At 41.2% G+C, this 5,405-nt stretch overlaps 1 pseudogene; it reads left to right on the plus strand.

The window, feature by feature from the left end:
• The first annotated feature begins 3,724 nt into the window (after nt 1-3,724).
• Nucleotides 3,725-4,676, plus strand: LOC102729243 (chloride intracellular channel protein 1 pseudogene; annotated as a pseudogene).
• The last annotated feature ends 729 nt before the right edge of the window (nt 4,677-5,405 follow it).

A 5,405-nucleotide genomic window follows, 5' to 3' on the forward strand; every position in this document is an offset into this window, starting at 1 on the left:
CTGTATACCCAAATTGATGCTTTGAGTGGAAATATTTCTGATAAATATAGATTGAGGTCTAAATACAACTCTATCTATATTAATCTATCAATCTATATCTTATATATGCACAATATACGTAGTATATGTTATCAGTGCCCTGGCCATTTCCCCTCACACTTATCACTTCAGCACATACTCATTGGACTTCCAACCGCCAGAACCTGCAACTCTTTGCCTGAGAATTTGCTCTCAACCCTAGAATCCCCTTTTTATGTCAGGGCAGTACATCCGAAGTGCTGGGGGACTAATACCACTGCCTCCTCCCAGCACCTCTCCAACAATGGAGACAGTTGGTGTTTACATATTCAGCTCCTCTCGGGTGTGATGTCTCAGGCGCATGATCTTCATGGGCTCCCAGCATTTCCCCAGTGAGATTCAGTTTCAGTTGCCCACAGTGGTCATTTGCTTGCTTGAAGAGGCAGACTTTACTGACTGCTTTCCCTTCCTTGTTTCACTTCCCTACCCTCCAGCCAGTAGTTTCCTCTTTTCCCAAATAAACTTGTTGTACTCAGATCCTTGTCTCCGGATCTGCTCTGACAAACCAGAGACGATAAGCTGTGATGTCATTTATTTAGATGTATATGTATGTATGCAAAGAAGACAATGCGAAGGATTGTGTATTGGGGGGAAGGAATTAGGATATTGATTTCCTTCTTTTTTGCTTATCTCTATTTTCTAATTTTCCTTTAATGATCACATTATTTATATCATTTATTTTTTATTGAGATAAAAGTTATCATTTTAACCATTTTTGAAAATATACAATTCAGGATTTTTCATGGATTCACAATGTTGTGCAACCAGGGTCACCATCCTATGTTCAGAACATTTCCATCACCCTAAAAGAAACCCCACAGTTTCCAATTCTCTTCCCCAGTCCCTTGGGAATCACTAATCTATTTTCTCTATGGATTTGCCTATTCTGGGTATTTCATATGAATGGAATCATATTACATGTGACTTACTGTGTCTGGCCTCTTTCACCTAACATGTTTTTAAGGCTCATCAATTTATCAGTTGACGAATATTTGGGTTGTTTCTACTCTTTGGCTATTATTAGTAATGCTGTTGTGAACATTCATATATAAGTTTTTGTGTCTATACGTGTTTTCAGTTCTCCTGGGTAGATACCTAACAGTGGAACTGCTGGTCATATGGTAACTCTATATTTAACTTTTTGAGGAATTGCCAAGTGGTTACCCTCAGTGGCTACACCATTTTACATTCCCACTAACAACGTATGAGAGTTCCAATTTCTTCACATCCTCCCAACACACATATTATGTTCCTTTAAAAATTATAACCATTTTAGTGGGTGTGATGTGGTATCTCATTGTGGTTTTCATTTGTACTTCCCTAATGATTAATAATATTAACCATCTTTTTATGTGCTTATTGCCTATTTGTGTTTCTTCTTGAAAGAAATGTCTATTGAAATACTTTGCCTAGTTTTAATTGGGTTGTTTATCTTTCTGTTGGTGAGTTGTAAGAGTTCTTTATATATTCTTAATACTAGACCCTTCAGCTATATGACTGGCAAATATTTTCTCCCATTCTGTGCATCCTTTCACTCTCCTTATAGTGTCTTTTGATGCACAAAAGTTTTAAATTTTGATGAAGTCAATTTACTTGTTCTTTTGATGTTATATTCAAGAAACTACTCATTAGGGCGCCTGGGTGGCTCAGTTGGTTGGGCGACTGCCTTCGGCTCAGGTCATGATCCTGGAGTCCCTGGATCGAGTCCCGCATCGGGCTCTCTGCTCGGCAGGGAGCCTGCTTCTCCCTCTGACCCTCCCCCCTCTCATGTGCTCTCTCTCTCTCTCATTCTTTCTGTCTCAAATAAATAAATAAAATCTTTAAAAAAAAAAAAGAAACTACTCATTAACCATTACTTTTTATATCATTTTTATAAGTATTTTTCACACCTAGTTCTTAGATCTTGGCTTCTAATATAAATTGTCAATATTGAGAACCACGTTTCATTGGAGAAATGGCTGATACGAAGAAATACTGAAGATGAGCCTGAAGCATCTTGTAGTGCCAGAAAGTAAAAGTGGTTAAAAAAATAGATAAATCAAAAAACAAAAAATCCCTACATTGATATGAGTATGTCAAAGGGACAGAAGAGTAAATGGAAAGAGTTTTCAATTGTCAAAACTGAAGTGATTTGAACAACAAAATATAGTATAGGATTGTAACATATAGTATAAAATAAATATCCATGTGTCCATATTATACAAATAAATGATTGATTAAATTAATAATGGGGAGGAGAGACAAATCTCCCATGCAGAAGAATTCCAAATAAGAATACAGTATGAGAAGGGAGGAATCAAAGAGTAACTTTACACTGGAGAAACATGACAAACACTACTCCAGTCAGGGGGTAAAGGGAAATATCAACAGTAATAAACCATGTTGATAGTATGTATCCTGATGATGTGATGAAAACGGTATTTTGCCTCTGTGATCTTCCTCCTACAAGTCCATATCCCTATTCTAACCATGGGAAAAGTAACAGACAAATTCCAACAGAAGGACATCCTATAATACATCTCCAGAATTCCTCAAAAATGTCACAGTCATGAACAAACAAACAAAAACAAGGAAAATCTGAGAAACTGTCACAGCCAAGAAGAGCCAAGTTTCCCTGATGTAACAATTGAGTGTAATGTAGTATTCCGGGTAGAATCCTGGAAAGAAAAGGACATTATATAAAAACTAAGGAAATCTGAATAAACTATATATTTTAGTCAATAATAATGCAGCAATACTAGTTTATTAATTGTAACAAACATATCATAATATATCATAAGGTGTTAATAATAGGGAGAATTGTGTGCAGGCAATATTTGGGAACTCTCTGTACTAACTGCTTACTTTTCCAGTAAATGTAAAACTGTTCTAAAAATTAAAATCTATAAAGAATACTATTTATAACAGCATCAGAAATATGAAGTCAGGGGCGCCTGGGTGGCTCAGGTGTTAAGCGTCTGCCTTCGGCTCAGGTCATGATGCCAGGGTCCTGGGATCGAGCCCCGCATCAGGCTCTCTGCTCTGCGGGAAGCCTGCTTCTCCCTCTCCCACTCCCCCTGCTTGTGTTCCCTCTCTCGCTGTGTCTCTCTCTCTTTCAAAAAAAAAAAAAAAAAAAAGGCGCCTGGGTGGCTCAGTCGGTTAAGCGACTGCCTTCAGCTCAGGTCATGATCCCAGGGTCCTGGAATCGAGTCCCGTATCGGGCTCCCTGCTCTGCGGGGAGCCTGCTTCTCCCTCTCCCACTCCCCCTGCTTGTGTTCCCTCTCTCGCTGTGTCTCTCTCTGTCAAATAAATAAACAAAATCTTTAAAAAAAAAAAAAAACTTAAAAAAAAAGGTAATATGAAGTGATTAGGCTTAAATTTGACAACACTTGTGAAAGACCTATACACTGATAACTACAAGGTGTTGTTTATTAACATTTTGAAGTTTTGAAATTTTAAAAGCAATCTTTAAAAACAAGAAATGGAGGGGTTGGGTGTGGGGTCCGCTGGGCTGGTGGGGAAGCCGAGTCTCGCGTGAGCGGGTCTCCTGGGGCTTGCGCTGCGCTGAAGGAACAGCCCTAGGTCTGGGTGAGAGAATCCCGGCCGGTGAGACCCGCCTTCCCTGGCCCGGGCCCCTCCCAGTTCCTCCAATGCAGGCCGCTTTCCGGTCCCCGTCGCACGGATGGCTGAAGAACAACTTCGGGTTGAATTGTTCGCGAAGGCTGGCAGGATGGGGCCAAGATTGGGAACTGCCCCTTCTCCCAGAGACTGTTCGTGGTACTCTGGCTCAAGGGAGTCACCGTCAGCGTCACCACTGTTAACACCAAGAGGCGGACCGACAGTACCGAAGCTGAGCCCCGGGGGGCAGCTCCCGTTCCTGCTGGGCACCGGCACCGAAGTGTACATGGACACCAGCAAGACTGAGGAGTTTCCGGAGGCGGTGCTGCGCCCTCCCAGGTACCCCGAGCTGGCAGCTCTGAACCCTGAATCCCACACAGCTGGGCTGGACATATTTGCCAAATTTTCTGCTTACATCAAGAATTCAAACCCGGCACTCAAAGATAATGTGAAGAAGGGGCTCCTGAAAGCCCGGAAAGTTTTAGACAATTACTTGACATCCCCCCTCCCAGAAGAAGTGGGTGAGACCAGTGCTGAGGATGAAGGCATCTCTCAGAGGAAGTTTCTGGATGGCAATGAGCTCATTCTGGCTGACTGCAACCTGTTGCCAAAGCTCCACATAGTACAGGTGGTATGTAAGAAGTACAGGGGATTCGGGGCGCCTGGGTGGCTCAGTTGTTGGGCGGCTGCCTTCGGCTCAGGTTATGATCCCAAGATCCTGGGATCGAGCCCCGCATCGGGCTCCCTGCTCGGTGGGGATTCTGCTTCTCTCTTTCCCTCTGCCTTCTGCTTGTGTTCCCTCTCTTGCTGTGTCTCTCTCTGTCAAACAAATAAATAAAATCTTCAAAAAAAAAAAAAAAAGTACAGGGGATTCTCCATCCCGGAGGTGTTCCGTGGTACTTGCAAATTGCCTATGCTTGGGAAGAGTCCAGATGATGAAGAGATCGAGCTGGCTCACGAGCAAGTGGCCAAAGCCCTCAAATAAGTCCCTCCTGAGGCTCGAGGCTCCCTCTCCCCTCTCCATTTTCTCCATAAAGGTGCCAGCTGGTTTCCATGGGCTATCCAAGGGACACATTCCAAAATGGCCCGTGGGCAGAGAATCCTGGAGCACTTTGTGCAGGGCTGGCTGGGGGGCTGAGGGGAAAGATGGGGAATCTAGGTAAGATTTTTATTGTGGGGTGGTGTGGGTAGGATAATGTATTTCAGTGATAAAATACAGAATGAAAAAAATAAAAACGAAATGGAGAGATACACTGAGAAAAGCAAAACGATGTTTTTTGTTTATTTTAGGCAGTTTTCAAGTAATCAAATTTTATCTAAGACATAAGAATTGTTTTTCAAGCATCAGAATGAAATGGTGGGAGGTGAAGAGAATATTGATCTACATATAATTACTTTATGTTTGTGGATTATTTGTTCAATAAAGATGATTTTTAAAGCCTCTCTAAAAAGCTCTTAAAAATAGAAACAACAGATTGTGATTATTTTATTTTTGCAAGATATTAGTATTAATACTTTTTGGGACCTACCAAAAAAGTAACACCAATGGAGTGTTTGTCAAAAATATTTACTGGCAATATTTTAATGTTATGACTGACAGAGGTGACAGATAACAATTAAGTTTAATGTAACAGTTGGGGCAAACAATACACTATCCAAAAAGCTTGAAAGGAAAGGATGAAAAATGAGATATCCATTGGGACTTTGAAAAGCTCTGATTTTTTTTTTTT

Source organism: Leptonychotes weddellii, chromosome 14 (assembly GCF_054177405.1).
Source record: "Leptonychotes weddellii isolate Sample4059 chromosome 14, ASM5417740v2, whole genome shotgun sequence".
In the NCBI taxonomy this organism is placed as follows: Eukaryota; Metazoa; Chordata; class Mammalia; order Carnivora; family Phocidae; genus Leptonychotes; species Leptonychotes weddellii.